The 18,541-nt window shown below is 34.1% G+C and overlaps 1 protein-coding gene across 1 annotated transcript in view; it reads left to right on the forward strand.

Moving 5' to 3' along the window:
* Nucleotides 1-677: 677 nt before the first annotated feature.
* LOC111047256 overlaps nucleotides 678-18,541 on the forward strand; it is a 45,085-nt gene continuing 27,221 nt past the window's right edge. Inside the window, exon 1 of the mRNA XM_022332963.2 lies at nucleotides 678-1,134. The gene's annotated coding sequence lies outside the window, so the exon portion shown is untranslated. The remainder of the gene's footprint in view (nucleotides 1,135-18,541) is intronic.

Here is an 18,541-nt window from a genome sequence, read left to right on the forward strand (position 1 = left end):
TTATCATCTTGCTAAAATAGAGTTTCATCTGAAACCTTCACACCCGATTACTTCTCATGTTCTTCCAAAAGGTATTCATCACTCACTCACATAGGTACTGTACCTTCTAAAATGTGAAATAAAACATGAATTTTAGAGAGGTGAAAAACCGATATCAAGTTTTCACTATTTGAATGTGAGCATCAGAGAATTCAATACCGGATATATTTATCTTTAGGGGTACCCAAAAGGGTGATTTGGATGCAAACGGTTTGCGTCCATGGGCATGGGCTTGAGGTGGAGGGGGTGTTCACCCCTGCGCAAATAGATTTCAAATCAATTCCATTGAATGAAGTATGATAAAATAATAAATAAGTAGTGACTGTATCTTCTTTTCTTGCATGCGCATTTATGCATAAGGTTGGTAACTCACATAATTCTAACACATTATTTTGATAGGTCTAATAGTTATGCTATTGATGATGCATCATCGAACCCATGATCAATGATGAATCATTGAATCATAAACTCATTGAAATCTTTGAATCAATGGAAAAGTGTGAAGTTTTATCAAGATAATGATTTATTATAACTTTTGACTGTGTAGCATGAAAGTTTGCAACGGTGCACTGCAACGCGTATCACTGAGCATCCTATTTTCAAACATGTTTGACTTGCCGGCTTTTCGGCGCTCTATCACAATCATAACGAATTCGCGGCTCATTGTGGAAACAATCGTGCAAACTAAATACTCTAATAAATAATCAAAACATGTGTTTTCGTGATTGTTTTAGAAAAATAAGTTAGGAATATTCCAATGGATTATATTCGTAAAACTTATTTATGAATTAGTTGGCTTTTCTCTGTGTTTGAATATTGTTTTCTTATGATATGTGATTGAAAAAGTAAATCCATGAAAATGGAAAACAAGTGAAACAAAATATGTTAGATTCATTTGAAATAGTGAACTAAGTTATACGACATAGTAATATTGTATGGATAGACGTATAAGTGGACCTCATTGGAAGTAATTCTCTTCAGAATGTTTCATTATAGTGTTTGAATCACGTTATGGATATACTGATCTGATGAAACCCATTTGTCATCATTATTCATGAGGATTCTGGATATTAATTATTAATCATTCTTCAACTGGTGAGTAGGATATTCAATTTCACTCTCGCTTCAAACAGAAGAAAGTCAATCTCTTTATTTTTTAAAAATATTTTACTTTCACAATAATTCCTTCTTTTCTTTCTACCTTTGTGATCCTTGTGTGAATTTCTTTCTACAATAATTCACATCATGAAGTACATTTTAAACTAACAACAAATTTACTATCGATGGCCGCTTTCCAATGCTAGTTCAAATCAAATCAAATTTATTACCAAATTAATAAAAATTTAGAAATCATGAATAACACAATCTAGTTTCACACATTGGAAGGTTACTAACCCAGGTTTGAACCAAGAAAGCCGATAATGGTTCAAGTCGAAGTGAACCGAAGCCTACCCAGCTATCCTTTCTATGTAAATACAGCATTTACACGACAAGTGGAGTATTAAACGAGTCTAGAAGCGTATTTTCTACAATTATCCACAGTGATTTTCGAATTGTAGAAGCTTCAACCAAAAGAGATCAAGTGGACTGAAGCGTATCCAGTAATGTTTTTCATGTAAATTACAGTTGAGAGTTTATTTATTGTCCATATAACCCACTAACACTGAGAGCAAAGAACGTTCAGAACCATAAAGAACCGATGTTTATTCCTTTTTTGACGCCTACAAAGATGGAATAATGTTTCTCTGGATGTTTCATTCTTCTATCTCTGTTTGATTCATAAAACAAAAAAACAACATTACACTATCCTTATCACTCCTATCCTCCAATAAGTTCCAAAGCTAGTTTTCATAAATTCATAAATTCAAAAAACAACATTACACTATCCTTATCACTCCTATCCTCCAATAAGTTCCAAAGCTAGTTTTCTAAGGTAAATTTTTATTAGTTAGGCTACTAATCCTACTTTTTATTGCTCTTGTGCCCGTTAGAATCGTATTTGAATGTTGATTAGAACTGTAAATCTTAAGGAGAATAGAAGTTTTCCGTTATAGATACATACGATTTTTTATAAGGTGACCCAGGTATTTACGTAGCTATTTGTGAGTCAAGTCAGTTGTGATGGTCAGACGGTCGTTGTCATGATTTATGACCATGAAAAATTCTTTTTGTGATTTCTAATTGAAGATTATTCGAGTAACAGCAAACAATCAAGAAACATGAATAACATGAATCTAAACTGGTGTAAATGAAGCCTAATATTTCTTAAAATGTATCTGTTACTGAATCATTATAAGAATATTGTATTCTTAAATATATTTTCTCATTTTTACATCCAAACCCACATATTTCTCCTGACTTATAATATATCATAATACTTGTAACAGTGGCGTAGCGATGGGAGGGAGGTTTCAAGGTTATAACCCAAAAAGAGGCACAAAAATCCAATATTCAAATATGCACTATGTATTGACCTCAAGAGAATTTTGTTTACCACAATATTGTTTGCTGAATGCTGGAAAGTATTAAACTCATTCAAATGATTTGCAATTGGCTTCAGCAATAACAACATGATTTTATGGACCTATCGCAGAATGCTGAGAATCTCATACACCGATCATGTTACAAATTAAGAGGTTCTCAGGAGAATGGGTAAGAAACTGCAACTCATTGGTGAAATCAAGGAGCGCAAATTAAGGTCCCTGGGTCACATAATGAGGGGACACAAGTATGGAATATGCAAGGCAAAATAACAGGTAGGGGGTCAGTGGGGCGAAGAAGGATATCTTGGTTGCGCAATTTAAGGGATTGGTTCAAGTGCACCTCAAATGAACTTTTCAAGTCAGCTGTAAGCAGGGTGAAAATTGCCATCATGATAGCCAACCTCCGCCATGGAGACGGCACATGAAGAAGAAGAAGAAGAAGAAGAGAAGAAGAAGAAGAAGAAGAAGAAGAAGAAGAAGAAGAAGAAGAAGAAGAAGAAGAAGAAGAAGAAGAAGAATAACAACATCTCATTGGCAAATTATTTAAATAACCTTATGTGTAATCCAAACACACGCAAAAACACAACAAAAACAACATCACAATAGAAAAAGAAGCAAAATCAATTGCCCTTATAGTAGGGTAAGCTACAGAGAAGAGACAAGCTATGTCTCACTAGCTATGGTTGTTAATATAAAAGGTAGATAGAGAGCGAAAACAGTTTGGAGTTCGAAAGGTTTGACTTTAATCAATAATATTTTGATTGACGCTTTTGATGTCTTCTCGCACTGGAGATCACTAAACAACTCATCTAAAATATCCTAAAGCTCTCAAACACAGTAGCTTTTCTTATGTCAAGAGCATCGCCAAGAAGGGAAACTAGGATTTAATCAGTCAATTAAACCATAACTAATTTTGATGCCTCACTTTGTGAACTCGTAAAAGTTTGTTCGTTTCTCAGTAATTCCTCTCATCATAGCCAATGATCCGTTGAAAAGTTTATCGACTAAGATGACTGGTTGGAGTTACCCAGTAATGTTGCATGCACGAATAGCTTCAAAATTAATCTTGTGTCAGTTTTCAGTGCGGTTTAAGTGATTGAATTTGTTGAGGACTTGGAAAGAAACAGATGTCAGAGAGAAATGAGCTCAATGAGGATAAAGAAGGGAAGGAACTAAAGAGAGATGAAAAATAACAGAGAAAGATATGAGGAAAGAAATTAACAAGTAACGGTTTAGAGCTACTGAACAGTTTAAAAGCCGCGGGGTAGGTTCGAGTTAAGAAGATGATGCACGAAATTTTACTGAGTATTGCACATGTGGCTAGCCTGTCATTAGTTTACAATGATGTGCCATCTCCAGTAGTAGCGTAGAAATTGAGTGCTCACGGTACACGGTGCTGTCTTGAAAGCCTAATGGTTCAAGCTCAACTTATATTATCTCTGGAGGATTTGAGGCTTGGAAACGAATTAAGAGCAACTGTTGTTCAAGATATTTAGCTACAGCTTGCTTGAATGGAAATGATGGTTAAAACCTGTTGTCAAGCTGTTGAACAGAAGAAAAGCATTGGATTATCATCGAGGATTAAGAAATAATGATTAGTCTTAGTAACATTGCAAACAAAGTGCTTAAAATCAATCGGTATTGGAAAAAGTATAGTACAATAATTACAGTATACAAGAATAATGTTTTAGGACATGACCTTTCAAAAATCAATTGATCATTCCAACCATTATTTCTGGATCCATGATCATAAACCATATTATTTCTGGTAATACCATAGCAAACTCATGATAAAAATCTACCTAACTGTAAATCAAATCCAAGAAATCACAAGAAAAGTTTAAAAGACCAAAATTTTAATTGCGCAGTAAAAAGTCTTTGATTTTGTTTTCCATAAGTTCACCTTTTTCATGAGTGAATTCACATAGACCCGCCAATTTTTTGACACCTCAATCATTATTGAATGCACACGTAGAGCAAACTCACTTTTCTTGAGCTTCTAAAATCAAGACTAGTGTTGTGAAAAAACAACTCGATTAACACAATCTTAGAATCTTAGAACAATGTGTTCAGTCTCGTAGTTATGCAAGAAAACAAAGGAAGAATTTGAATGAGAATCTTTCCATGACCCAATTAACGTGGGAATAGAAACTAACTTCCTGGATCCTTGTGCTCTCAAAATTAATTGAAATACGTTTTTAAGGATATCATTGAGTTATCTGTTGCGAAGGCAGTGGATTGTCAACAAAATGTGTTGTCAATGATTAGGCCTAAACTAAAAATGCAATTAATGGTTCATTGAAACTTATTCTTTGTAATACAATGGGATCTATAATCTACAATTTACTTGAAATATCAAGAATTCGTAAATATTACAAGTTATACTACTTGCTGTTTGTAGGTATGATACGTAGGTATCTACAAACTAGGTTGTAGGTTCGTTGCTAGTATGAACGAATCTAGTCAATATAATTGTGAAGATCTACCCATAAACCTCAAGCTATCAAGATTATATGAAGAGAGAGGTGAAATATTTCATTGGACGCTTTATAAAACATTTCAAGATTTTAGATGCAAGATTATGGAGATTTTTCATGGAATATCCCAAGATTCGACGTTATGCAGCTGTTTCTTTCCTTAGGATTTAAAATATTTATTTTTTTCGTTTCATGTTCAGCTCATGCTCTGAAAGGATTTCATTGGAGAGTGCTTCTAGTTCCATTATACAAGATTTTCTCATTATTAAGCGGAATAAATAATTTAAATGCTGATTCTCATAGAGTTTGCTGTACGCAGAAAGCAAAAAAGTTCTCTGGATACTAGGGTACTCAGGCAGAGTAGGTAATCCTGATTACTATGTAAATAAGATGAAGAGTATAAAGAGTACGTATAATTTCCTACTTTCAGATTCTACTTACTATTGACCAAATTATTTTTTTCCATCAATCAAAATCATTCTGTTCATATCTAGGAAGAACAACTGAGTAATGCATTATTATTCTCTCATTACAAGTGCTATTTTATCCGTGTTTCTCCATCTAGCCTTTCTCAGGAGTTATCTCTATAATCACATCCGTTTTGTTGTTGGAAGCTGCAGTCAGCTGCTGTTGATTGTTGACTTGTCGCATCGCAAGGAAGTGAGAAGGGTAATCACGTAATTTTGAAACAATGGCTGACAACGAAATTATTTGCATTTTATGGGAACTCTGTATCTGATTCAGCGCTTGCAGAGTCTGTTCTCTACTCAAACTCATTCACATAGTATCAGACCTGAAGATGCGATCTGGTGCAGTTGGGATTTAAAGTTGAACAATGAACTGAACTGAGTCATCTAGAAGTAGACATGTGAAGCCTCATACAATACTACCAGGGTTTGGTTTGATTCTCCTCATTATGAGATATGGGTGAGAGAAAATAATATTTGAGACAAGGGAGGAAATGGATATTTGAATCAATCGGAATAGCTAATCCTATGAAATTGGTAATCTTATGAGGCGGAACTGTTTTTTCCTAGATTTGATAGTTCAATAGTACTTAGAAAATATGGATAAAACACAAAAAATGATTAAGCAAGTGAATGACTATGGTACAGTGACGTTTCACAAGCCAACATCATCCTTGTAAAAACGCTTGATTCGCGCTCATTTTTCCTTTTTTTTAATGAAAGTGAAAATATAATTTCCTGTTCGGATAAACATAAATTGACTGAATTTGTGTGAAATTTTCCGATGTATCTAATAAAAACTCTGTGTATGGAGTGGTTAAAACAATATGTTGCAAATGAAGCTGGGAAATGTGATTCCTAACGTTTGGGGTGGATTTTGCTGTTTAAAGGCAGTTCCAATATTTTGAGTCTCAAGAAACTTTTTCTCATATTAATATTGAAAAACAACTATAGCTTAAAAGTACCTTGCAAATATTTCTTTGGTAAAAATAGCAACAAAATATAAATAATTTATTCTATTAACAAGTCAAATTTTAATTATTATTAAACGAATATCCTAATTTAATGCTGTAATTAACCCCGAAGACTTCTGCTACTGCAAATATTGACAACAGGGTGAACAGCTAGATGGAAATTCCAATTTATTTCCATCTGAAGTCAAATTTTCTCTTCTAAAAAGCTCTAGAGAGTTATTCTATTTATACGGAGAGAATTCGGTTCAACTAAAAATTTCGTATTCACACATATATTTATACTTATATACTTTATTTATATTTACAATAATACATTTACTTGAACTTTGTCCGTAAGAGCAATCTTGATGTAGAAACATGATCTAGATTCTTGTTCATCATGCATGCTGTGTTATTCATAAAAGCCGTTATTTTGGCTATTTATACCAAGTTCACGTCATGCTCTGGAGCTACTGTAGAAACTGCGTACGTGCTTTGTATACAAGAAAAAAAGCTTGCCATCAGTAGCAGGCTAGAGTGACAGTGAGAGCGAGTTATGAATGTTATGAGTTATGAGGTATGAGCAAGTTATGAGTGGTTTTTATCCAATAGCACTATCACTCTGCTAATATTTGATTATTCTTCAAGTGATAATTTCATGAATTTTATTTTTCATTTAACTTTTGTCTATTGTGCTTTCACGACTTGAAGTGATTTTTGCCTGAAAATACTCTCACGAAGAGCAAGAAAAACTCTTCTTTGTTATCTAATCTAGAAAATGAAGTGAATTTCAAATTCCATAAGATTAAATTCATTAGGAACTTAATAATCCAAACACCACATTCCAGAAGTCAAACTCTAGTTTTTCTAGAACTTCTTAGCGTACACCACCTAGTTTTCCAAAGAGAAAACTCCTTGCGCAATCAGTAGGCTATAAAGATTATGCATCGACTATTAGAAACGGCAAAGAATAGACTTGTGATGCAAGTCAAACTACCAATTCCACAAGCAATTGAACACTTAGAGCCTGTAATATTGATTCTGACTGTGCCATTATCAGAGAATGAGCAGGTTGCATAACAGTAATAATCGCATAATTTCAATGATTATTTTCAATCAATGATAATAAAAACTGATTGAACCACGCACCACAATAAGTGTTTCTCAATACCCAACATGGGGTCATCCTTCTCTTTAGAAGGAGAATCTGCATAGCCTACAGGAGAAATCTGGAGTATTTGAAATTTATCTAGTTTTTCATTTTCAAAACTTGATTCGAAATTCAAAATACTAGTTCTCTACTTCATTATTTGAGCACTAGAAACATTATTTTAAATTAATCAAAACATCGATTAAATTGCAAAGAACAAAATCTGGAACATCAGTATTTGAGCTGATACTGGAGTATGTCATATATTATTGAGAATGTATGAATATCAACAATCATATGAGTAAAACATATTCCTCGAGCATCCATATCTACATACTATCAACTGCAGCCCAAACTATCTCATATTGACGGCATTTCCCAAATTTGGCAAAAAATCCATGAATTTCCACTCAACTAGGACATTCTACAACAGAAGAAAGCTGTTCTATATTTACCATAATTTACGGCCCCGAAATTTATATTCATCTTTCATACCACTGTTACAGTTCCACAAATGAAACAATACAGGAAAAAATAATATTCAACAATGGGAATCGCGTGTTTCGTGGCTGCAGTAGTTCCGCTGACACTGTGACATCGACATCATCTGTTCCTTATTCTCCAATTAGAAAGTGTTTTTCCATTTCTCTTCGCTGTCATTCGGTTGCCGAAATCGTGCTAACTGCAGAAGACAGCAGCAGAGAACAAAGCATGCAAAGAAGGCAAGATAAGAAATGAAGTAAATAAAAGAAGAAGATTAGGAAGCAACGAATGCTGTTCACAGGAAACGCCACTTCACGCATGGAAAAGTATGGGAAACAAGTAAAGTTCTCTGACTATTGTGAGAGTCACTACAAACTGTCAGAGTTAATTGAATGAGAATCATCAATGTTATTTTAAGAGAATACTGATAGTTTGAGGTGAATCTTAGTATAGGAAGTGAGGAAGAGACACCCCAACCTACCGACTTTTTGAGACTGCAGTCATGCGTGCAACGGAAAATGAAGTACAAAAAGTTAAAGTTTTGTTTTCTAATTTGGAACATCAATACCCCGTTTCTTCGAGTATTCAAAGGCGTTACTCTTCTCCTGTGGAACCTTCATCCACATTTCCATTTTCAAGGCGTAATGAAGCGTTATCTAGAATATTATTCATCCATCAAGATCTCACTGGTCGTCAAATACATTAATATGTAGATAATTACATGTTCGTATTGTGAGTACAGTAAGCTGTATTAATATGCAAGGCTGCATAATCCTATTATATTAAGCGAGCAATTTCTGTATTTATTTATGGATGTATTTTAATGTATGTATGTATTTATTTATGTATGTCCAACGGATCTCGAAAACGGCTCTAACGATTTTAATGAAATTTTCAATATGGGAGGTTCTTGATATAAAAAGACGATTGCACAGGGTCTCATTCCTGGGAAAACTCGCTGAAGGACAACAAATCAACAATCTAAATTTGAACTTTTCTGTATTCAAATCTTTGGACTGAAAATTTGGGCTTGAAAGTGTATGGAACATAACCCTAATTTTTGGACTACTTATAGTATATAAATCGGATCTGTGTATAATGTATAATTCGGGGAAGAAACAGTTTTGGGCTGTGCCTGTTGGTCCTTCATAATTTTTTTAAAGAATATTGTGTTCTGTGTATCAATAAATGAATAAATAAAATTTATTTACTATAAACTATGCTTTCATGCTTCTTTGCTATTGTACTCCAGAGCGAAGCTCGGTGCCCCGATATTATGTATTATTATATAATTTAACATTTCAATTCTTGCAAATTTGAATGTGATTTTTATCAAATTGAAAAAATACTTTAGCATGAATTATTCAAAACTTCCATCAATTTTCTTATGTCTTCAATTTATCGTCCAATAGAAAAAACATACAAACGATTTGTTACAATAATCCATCCATTGATTTCAAGCTTTGAATACGTCCTTATTTTATGATTTGTTAGTGAAAAAATTATATGTTCTGTCGCATTGAGAAGGAGTCAATTATTCTCATTTAATACTTCTGGAATTATTGAGGATGTGTATAAATACAATGACAGTAAAAATTCTATCCTCACCCTTCTCTGAAAACAGTATCTTCAAGCTTCAAAGAAGACAAAACATTATTTTAAAGATTTTTCCTACTAGTATACGGATTTGACTTTTGATAGTAAGTGAATGATTGGTCACCATGACTGAACTCTGTTCCTTTCACAATCAGATAAACTCTTCATGAGAACAATCAAGTCCCTCATAAAATTACATAATTAGCATTTAATTTGGATTTTCGTTTAGTAATAATAAATTACATCAATTTATTGTGAGCTTGGAAAATCACACTTCTCCAAAACACTACTGAAATCTTAGTAGATAATTCGTTGACTCCAGTGAGCAGAACAGCAAAATTACGGCTTCCGCAGTGCTCTGATGGCTTTATAATGACATCGGTACAGAAATTTGGCTCTCCAATGCGTTCTTAGACGGCTGTACACAGGAGGGATCCTATAAAGGTACAGCTAGCAAATGCCTGAAGGCATCTGATGCTGAAAAGCTGAGGGTCTACGACCTATCCGATCCAGTCCCTATCCCATACGACAATCCTGACATCCCACACCTCTCCCGTAACTGAACTATATACATTTATCAATGTTCATACCTATATTGAGGTACATGTCTTCTTCTTGTATCGAGGCAATACCAAACGGGTTGTGTCTGCCCTGGGAGACTTAGCATAATATCTTAGCATAGGAAAGCACAGTATAGACATAGAAAAAGACAGTATAAGTTTCTCTGGTATAATATAGTATATTGCACCGTGCACCCATCGTATCATGATATCAAGAGCTTCATTCACATCTCACTGCTTTATGACCACAAGAATAGAATAACAACCGGTTTCTACTTTATTGAAGATGCTATTCCATGACACTCTGTAACCATCTATCATAATCATTTGCTGATTCACTGTTGCACTATTAGAGTGTTCTCTGTACTGTTATGATAGTAAGTGATCTATAGTAGTTTGTAGCTATTTCTCACCTGAGAGCTAGAAGAGAGAACTGGTTTTTAAATAAATTACGAGTGAGAGCGGATTGTTTCTAAGTCTATCTTCTTCAAATAATTATGCGTTCAAACTATTGAGTTGTTATACTGGACTTTAATTGGATTACCTGAGATCCAGATTGATTGAAATGGGGCTTTTCTTCTTTGTTAGTAAATGAGGTTCGGAAAAGGTTGGAGGGCATTACCATTCATCCATTCGTAACACTTAGAGCAAAACGTTTCTTTATTGGTGGTCGGAGTAATACCTAAAAAATGTTTTATGAACTTAGAAAAAGTTGCTGAGTTTGAGCTAGTTCTCTCGGGATTCTTTAGACCGCTGACTCTCTCACGTAGATCGGATGGTAGATCTCACAGTTATTGAAGCTTGCGCAATGGAGCAAGTCTTCACTTCTCCATTTGCTGGTAGATTATAGCATAGGCTGGATAAATAATACTTAAAATCCTCTATTACCTTTGATTGTAGAGACATTATTCATTAATATTGGTAACAAGTAGTGTGAGAATGAAAACTGACCTTTCAAACTCACTACTTATCAACTCAAAGAACTTATTACCGACATTTCTCAACTCATCATCAGAGAATTATTAAATCAAGAGAGATAATTAATTCATCCACAACGAAGAATCAGTATAAGACGTAAGACCTAAAATATAATTATCATATTCACGCTGAAACATATTGACTGGTTAAATGCTATTGTAACTAATCATGACTGAAATTCTTAGAGATGTTGGTATTGACTTTTATTTATTTATACATTGATACATACAATATCATTCTCAACTATGAATGATTGGGAAAGGAACAACAGGCTAAAAGCCCAAAACTGTTCCTTTCCCAAATTTTTATAGAAATTGTAAATAATTGTATACTTTTCATAAATGTATTATCGCTGTGGCTTTATTCTCTAACCAGAATATTCATGCATTATTGGAATCAATAAACATTTGAAAAAATAATATCTATGAAAACAGTGTTATGAACTCCAATAAACACGCAAAAGCTTAACATAAACTATTTCAATGGATCATTCAACTTCATCAAAATTTTAATTAATGAATGATTGAAAAACTCCATCATTTATTCATTCACTAGGCACTACAATATTGAAAAACTATCATTTCAAAACAATCAATTCTCATGAATCCTCCACTTTACAACGTGATTAATCGCGATTACTCAAAATTATCGAATGATCTATATAAACTTGAACATTATAAAAACTAATATAGAGTAGAGTACATAAATCTTTACTGTAGACAGAAATCAGTAGCCACAGAATCTATAGCTAGACTTCACCGTCTGGGTGTCCTAACTGTTGATTGATGAATTGTTTGAGATCATGATAACAGACGCGTCATCAGTCACGATCACTTCTACGCGCTGATCCCACAAATACGTCACGCTATGGTCACGATTTGAATCTATTCTGATGTTTGAATAACAGTACGAGGTGCTGAAAGGGTTGGACTCAAATCTCGTATCCATTGTGTACAGTTTTCATTCGCTACAGACACGAGTATCAAAGCCATAGTAATCGTATTGTCCATCAGTCACGTCCGTCAGGTGCCTTTTTATACAGAATCGAGAGGTCACATCAAAATAGAAAAAATCTGGTGGTTTTAAGAGCAATCGATTTAGATCAATTCAAGTTCCACTCCAACTCTATAGAACCTTTCTCCTGGTTATAACGGAGATTATAATTGATTGGTGGAGATTAATCTCTCGAATGCTTTGGAAAATTACTTCTCCAATTTTCAAAATTCAAAACTATTAAGATTATTGCTAACCAATATAACAATTAATAATATAACAATTATCAACTGTGTCTTCCTCGGACAACAACAAACGTGAAGCTCATTTTCAGAATTCAAAACTATCAACTCATGATTGTTGATAACATACTGTGCCCTTCTCGGATGTCAAGTCAAGTCTTGTTTATTTGCTCTATCCTTCAAGAAGTCTATTAGTTTCCATGAAGCATGGTTCGAACTGTAATAAATCACAATTATTCAATATGCAATGAATAACATTATATGGTGTTCAACGTATTCTCAAGGTTCCCCTTCCATAAAAATTACAATAATTATCTTTATAGGTTCGTTAACCTCCATAATTTATTTGGACTGTACAATTGATTCACATTGAATCATGAAGAGTGCTTCGCTGAATAGAACTTGTTCAATTATATATATATATATATAATATATATATATATATATATATATAATATATATATATATATATTATCAAAAGAGAAGCGCAATCAGTTTGAAGGTTAGTGGTAATTCGTTTGTTATTCTGAGGTCTGAGCTCAATACAAATTAAAACCAAAATTTGATTCTCATATTCCTTACATTTCACACTCCTCTCACACACATTTAACATTCTCACACTCCTTACATTATTTCTGAAGTTCTCCAGTTCAACACCTCTTTCATAACATTGGAATAAATTTTAATTGGGGAATTCTCAGAAAGGCACTGATATGAATTCAGTTACAAATACTATGAAAATATAATGTGAAGTGCGCATAAGAATATCTTTGATCCTTGTATTTCCCAGGCAGCTATGATAAAGAAGAACGATTCTTCTATGATTCATGATAACGAGTGATAAAACAAGAATAAGTAGCCTAGTAAAAATATTACTGATGGATCTTTGAAATACCTTAGAACATCTTGATCTTAGGAGGCGATGTGAAATAGAAAGTCCAACATCCTTCAAAATGTGTCTAGTCGCTATAATGATACTAATATGATAGATGACGCACAAAGCGCTATAAGAATGATGATAGTGTTAGTCCTTAGGTGATGAGGCGGGGAGGAGTGTTAGATGTTTTCCCTATCAATTGTTCTTGTTCACCGATGCAAGAATCCGCTTCTACAACTTTGCGTTGCGCCGTAGTCGGTAAATGTCAGTCAAACTTATTATGACGAACAGCTGTTTTATGTAGATGGAATTTGTTCCGCTTACAATTGGATTGGACGACGCTTGCTTTGGGTGCATCTCAACAAACCGAAATCCACTCCGGAAATTGAATTCGGTGATTATAGTGTTGCTGAGCTACGCATCATGTGGAATTCCTAACTAATTTGTGGAGTAGATGAGTGATATCATCACAATTTTTGCTCATTTCGGTTTGTGAGTTATGAGCAACGGCTCAACAGTTTAGTGTGTACATGGGTGAAGGAAACCTATACATTGTTGGCACATCCACATTAATAGACTTGTACACAAGATAGGACTGCAGTTTCGTGTTGAAACCAACACATCTTCATCAGCTGAAGATGAATAAAAATGTGTTTTCTCAATTATGGAAAAATTACACAATATCAATTTCCATTTAAATTCATCTGTACATTACTGATTAGAATAATGCAATCATTATTACAACTTCTACTGTTGCTCAAAAAGTTGGCGTGAATTAATATTAATAAATCTAATAGCTATGTAAATTGACTTCTATAAAAACGTTTCACACAATGAAATAATCCATTCAGAGATACTTGAGATGTCTTATTAATTTGTTTCAAAGTTTATCCTATTCAATGAGTTCCAATAATGAGATTCTCGTTAAGTGCAAACCGCTGGATACTTGAGAAAGTTTGAATTATTCCTGAAATCATAGAGTAACTGCTGGGCAAATCAATTCAATGGCTCTGAAATCTAATACAAAATTAGAGATTGATAGCTATAAGTTACCTGTAATGGAAGAAAATTCAGAAAAATAACTCACCGTAATAGTAATATCCTGATTGTAATAAATTTATTGTTGCGAGTACAATTTCTTACAAGTTGTATATCACTTTCGTGCTAGTTAAAAGTGTTGTTTCTTCAACAGCAAAAAATCTCTCTATAAAGGCTATTTTATTATCTTCGAATCTTATTCTAAGATTGACGTCATAAAAGAGACACTTGCATTCATGATCAAAATATGTACAAAAATACAGATATTCACGAAAACGTAGTGGAAAACTCTCCAAGAAATCTTTTGAAAATGGAGTAATTGCCAATTCATGCTGATTGCTTATTACATGAAAAATCATAAGGGAACTCAGATTAATAAGTAAGATCAGTTTGAAACCAATAAACTTGATTCATCTTCAAACATTCAAACTAGCTGTACTCCAGTGCTTGTATGACTTCATCGATGACGGAAATATTATTAGGAACAATCATGAAAATATGATTGAAAAAGAGAAGGATAACCGCCTGCTGCCTGCAGCACGGAAAAAGTCCCGGCTACCTGATTTGAATGTGTGGCTGTGACCCCTATGGACCGACCCGAGTCATCAGTCTCCTGTTCCGTTTTAATTCCATGTTTGGGACAGAATTAGAGAGAAAGGCTTGATAGGGAGAGAGAAGAAAGAAAGAGAATGAGGAAAGAGTGTCCTCCTACTCCTCCTCTTCCCTTCCCATGACCCAACTCTTGATGGATTTAATGATATAGCTCTAGCAGTGATCTCAAGATCGTCCTCCGCAGGTTCCCTTACAGATTTGTGATAGCTACTGTGTGTTCTTCTTTGAACTGGAATTCCTTATTGGACTTTATCTTTGAAATGATAATGGCAGCTTCTCACATTTCTCACTCACGACCAAGTTCCGAAAATTGAAAAAAATGGATGTAGCCTTTTAGGAATTAAGTTGTTTGAATAATTTTCTCACACTATCTCATAGTGAGAGTTCTATCACATTTTATCATTATGGAGGAACGTTTCATAGGGTATGGCAATAAGGTCGGTCCTGCAGATCTAATAATACATAATAATTATCTGATAATCTCCAATAATCCCAAATAATCTCTCACATAACTGATATTACTTGGATAAATTATTTAAATTTTCTCAATTTCTCATGCTACTTTTCTACTGTAGTTCCAACTGCTGTGACAACTTGCAACTCCACAATCCTATTGAATGAAACCATCAAGATTCTCAATCAAATAACCAGATTCCATATTAGAATGAACCTGTTCCAGGGCAGACCTACGATAGGTAGACGGTCAGGTCGATAGCATTCTTTCATTTCTATATATATATATATATATATATATATATATATATATATAATCAAAAGAGAAGCGCAATCAGTTTGAAGGTTAGTGGTAATTCGTTTGTTATTCTGAGGTCTGAGCTCAATACAAATTAAAACCAAAATTTGATTCTCATATTCCTTACATTTCACACTCCTCTCACACACATTTAACATTCTCACACTCCTTACATTATTTCTGAAGTTCTCCAGTTCAACACCTCTTTCATAACATTGGAATAAATTTTAATTGGGGAATTCTCAGAAAGGCACGGATATGAATTCAGTTACAAATACTATGAAAATATAATGTGAAGTGCGCATAAGAATATCTTTGATCCTTGTATTTCCCAGGCAGCTATGATAAAGAAGAACGATTCTTCTATGATTCATGATAACGAGTGATAAAACAAGAATAAGTAGCCTAGTAAAAATATTACTGATGGATCTTTGAAATACCTTAGAACATCTTGATCTTAGGAGGCGATGTGAAATAGAAAGTCCAACATCCTTCAAAAATGTGTCTAGTCGCTATAATGATACTAATATGATAGATGACGCACAAAGCGCTATAAGAATGATGATAGTGTTAGTCCTTAGGTGATGAGGCGGGGAGGAGTGTTAGATGTTTTCCCTATCAATTGTTCTTGTTCACCGATGCAAGAATCCGCTTCTACAACTTTGCGTTGCGCCGTAGTCGGTAAATGTCAGTCAAACTTATTATGACGAACAGCTGTTTTATGTAGATGGAATTTGTTCCGCTTACAATTGGATTGGACGACGCTTGCATCTCAACAAACCGAAATCCACTCCGGAAATTGAATTCGGTGATTATAGTGTTGCTGAGCTACGCATCATGTGGAATTTCTAACTAATTTGTGGAGTAGATGAGTGATATCATCACAATTTTCGCTCATTTCGGTTTGTGAGTTATGAGCAACGGCTCAACAGTTTAGTGTGTACATGGGTGAAGGAAACCTATACATTGTTGGCACATCCACATTTATTAGACTTTGTGTACAAGACAGGACTGCAGTTTCGTGTTGAAACCAACACATCTTCATCAGCTGAAGATGAATAACAATGTGTTTTCTCAATTATGGAAAAATTACACAATATCAATTTCCATTTAAATTCATCTGTACATTACTGATTAGAATAATGCAATCATTATTACAACTTCTACTTTTGCTCAAAAAGTTGGCGTGAATTAATATTATTAAACCTAATAGCTATGTAAATTGACTTCTATAGAGACATTTCACACAATAAAATAATCCATCTAGAGATACTTGAGATGTCTTATTAATTTGTTTCAAAGTTTATCCTATTCAATGGGTTCCAATAATGAGAATCTCGTTAAGTACAAACCGCTGGATACTTGAGAAAGTTCGAATTATTCCTGAAATCACAGGAAAAAACAGCTGTTCGTCATAATCAGCAAATCACATTGATTTGCTGGGCAAATCAATTCAATGGCTCTGAAATCTAATTCAAAATTAGAGATTGATAGCTATAAGTTACCTGTAATGGAAGAAAATTCAGAAAAATAACTCACCGTAATATTAATATCCTGATTGTAATGAATTTATTGTTGCGAGTACGATTTCTTACAAGTTGTATATCACTTTCGTGCTAGTTAAAAGTGTTGTTTCTTCAACAGCAAAAACTCTCTCTCTATAAAGGCTATTTTATTATCTTCGAATCTTATTCTAAGATTGACGTCATAAAAGAGACACTTGCATTTATGATCCAAATATGTACAAAAATACGGATATTCACGAAAACGTAGTGGAAAATTCTCCAAGAAATCTTTTGAAAATGGAGTAATTGCCAATTCATGCTGATTGCTTATTACATGAAAAATCATAAGGGAACTCAAATTAATAAGTAAGATCAGTTTGAAACCAATAAACTTGATTCATCTTCAAACATTCAAACTAGCTGTACTCCAGTGCTTGTATCACTTCATCGATGACGGAAATATTATTAGGAACAATCATGAAAATATGATTGAAAAAGAGAAGGATAACCGCCTGCTGCCTGCAGCACGGAAAAAGTCCCGGCTACCTGATTTGAATGTGCGGCTGTGACCCCTATGGACCGACCCGAGTCATCAGTCTCCTGTTCCGTTTTAATTCCATGTTTGGGACAGAATTAGAGAGAAAGGCTTGATAGGGAGAGAGAAGAAAGAAAGAGAATGAGGAAAGAGTGTCCTCCTCCTACTCCTCCTCTTCCCTTCCCATGACCCAACTCTTGATGGATTTAATGATATAGCTCTAGCAGTGATCTCAAGATCGTCCTCCGCAGGTTCCCTTACAGATTTGTGATAGCTACTGTGTGTTCTTCTTTGAACTGGAATTCCTTATTGGACTTTATCTTTAAAATGATAATGGCAGCTTCTCACATTTCTCACTCACGACCAAGTTCCGAAAATTGAAAAAAATGGATGTAGCCTTTTAGGAATTAAGTTGTTTGAATAATTTTCTCACACTATCTCATAGTGAGAGTTCTATCACATTTTATCATTATGGAGGAACGTTTCATAGGGTATGGCAATAAGGTCGGTCCTGCAGATCTAATAATACATAATAATTATCTGATAATCTCCAATAATCCCAAATAATCTCTCACATAACTGATATTACTTGGATAAATTATTTAAATTTTCTCAATTTCTCATGCTACTTTTCTACTGTAGTTCCAACTGCTGTGACAACTTGCAACTCCACAATCCTATTGAATGAAACCATCAAGATTCTCAATCAAATAACCAGATTCCATATTAGAATGAACCTGTTCCAGGGCAGACCTACGATAGGTAGACGGTCAGGTCGATAGCATTCTTTCATTTCTATAAT

This window comes from Nilaparvata lugens, chromosome 10, assembly GCF_014356525.2.
Source record: "Nilaparvata lugens isolate BPH chromosome 10, ASM1435652v1, whole genome shotgun sequence".
Classification (NCBI taxonomy): Eukaryota; Metazoa; Arthropoda; class Insecta; order Hemiptera; family Delphacidae; genus Nilaparvata; species Nilaparvata lugens.